Source organism: Bison bison, unplaced genomic scaffold, assembly GCF_000754665.1.
Source record: "Bison bison bison isolate TAMUID 2011002044 unplaced genomic scaffold, Bison_UMD1.0 scf7180017864304, whole genome shotgun sequence".
NCBI classification, from domain to species: domain Eukaryota; kingdom Metazoa; phylum Chordata; class Mammalia; order Artiodactyla; family Bovidae; genus Bison; species Bison bison.
Window position 1 is genome coordinate 17000805 of NW_011494876.1, and position 1805 is coordinate 17002609.

At 48.2% G+C, this 1805-nt stretch overlaps 1 long non-coding RNA gene across 1 annotated transcript in view; it reads left to right on the top strand.

Annotated features, from left to right (window-relative positions):
* Positions 1-1805, top strand: part of LOC104997253 — a 5062-nt gene that overhangs the window by 2271 nt on the left and 986 nt on the right. The window lies entirely within an intron of this gene.

Below are 1805 nucleotides of genomic sequence, written 5' to 3' on the forward strand. Positions count from 1 at the left end.
TTTGCCCACATTAGCTCATTTAGCTCTCTCAACAGCCTTTTGAGGACGATGACATGGGTATTCCCATTCTCATTAGGTGGATGAGAAAACAGAGGTGCAAAGACATTAAGTGACCTACTCAGGATCTCAAGTCAGCAGGGGGCAGGGGGTCAGGTTTGATGGCAGAATCCACCATCTCTGCCAGTGCGTAGGGTTGCTTTTCCCAGAATCCTCTGAGGGCAGGCACCACACTGGATGCTCAGGACACGGTACAGCTAAAACCAGACTTATCCTTGCCCTTGGGGAGCTTATAGTCATGGGAATGGTTGCATATCCAATGAACCAAATGCAAGTGTGCGATCTTGACAAGCATTTCAGGAAAGAGAAGTCCACAGGGACTTTGGCCTCATTAGAGGCCACAGGACCTGGCATTTACTGTGAGGTCTAAAACACTAGTAGGAGTGAACCTGGGGAATACAAGGAAAGAGGGTGAAGGGACTAGCACATGCAAAGGCTTATTACAAGGGAGGAACGTGGGAAGAGAAGGGTGGAAGGATGGCCAAGGTGTTTGGAACTGGAGCAGTGAAGAGGAGCATCACATGTAATAAGTTTCGAGAGAAAGGAGGGGTCAGGCCCAAGAATGTATGGATTGTATTAAGGAGTTTTGGTATTATTTCTAAAGCAAGTGGGGGTTTCGTGGAAGGGGTGTCATGACAGAATGTGTTTGCAAGATACTTTGGCCACAGAGTAGAGGACAGACTCAAAGAGACTAGAGTAGACAGAAGGAACCAGTTGGGAGGCGATTGGAGCAGTACTGGTGAGAGATGATGGCCATTTGGAGTCCGGTGTGTTGATGGAGAGAGGGGCAGTGAAAGGATTTGAGAGCCATGGGATGGGATGACAAGGGAGGGAAGAGGATTGGTCAAGGATAAGCAACTAGATGGATGGTGGCGCCTTTATGACTCAGGGAACTGAGAATAGATAAGAAAACCATGGATTTTGGACTTACTGAGTTTGAGACATTATTGAACTGGCTTGAGATATCCATTCCTGCATCTCTTGCACTGAAGTGATGATGACAGTGCTGATGAGGAAGGTGGAGGATGGCCAGAGGAGAGGGGCTGGCCTTGAGCTTTGTGATTCTCAAAGAACTTGCAAAGGAGGCAGAGGGACAGCAGGAAGACCAGGAGGATGCTGTGTCAGGAAAGGAAAGAGAGTGCTTTCAGATGAAGGGAGTGTTCAAGAGTGTTGAGTGCTGTTGAGGGGCCAGGCGAGGGGACACTGAAAACCGCTCATTGTGTTGAGCAACGTGAAGATCATTGGTAACATGAGAGAGCTGCTTGGTGGAGTGCAGGGACGGGAAGGCAGGTGGAGGAGGTTCAGAATACGTGGTCAGTGACCAGCTGCGGACAGGAGGATGGACAACTCCTTCAAGAATTTTGGTTGTGAAGGGCAGGAGAGAAACGACAGTTGGTAGAAGAAGGAGGACTGAATAAAGTGATTTGGTTTTGTTATTTTAATGGGAAAGACTTAAGCATAGTTCAAAGTCAATGAACAGCTTCCAGTCAGCATTGAATGCACAGAGGAAACTGATATAGTTTAGATCCAGAGAAGGGCCAAATGGAATAAGGGGATGCCAGGCGGTTTGAGAGTAGGTCACCATGAATTGAGTTAAGGCACACTGCTTTGTGATTTTCTCCAGTTATGCTAGATTACATACCTAAAATGTGGAGTCAGCCACCTTAGTTTGCTGCTGCTGCTGCTAAGTCGCTTCAGTCGTGTCCGACTCTGTGCGACCCCACAGATGGCAGCCCACCAGGCTACCC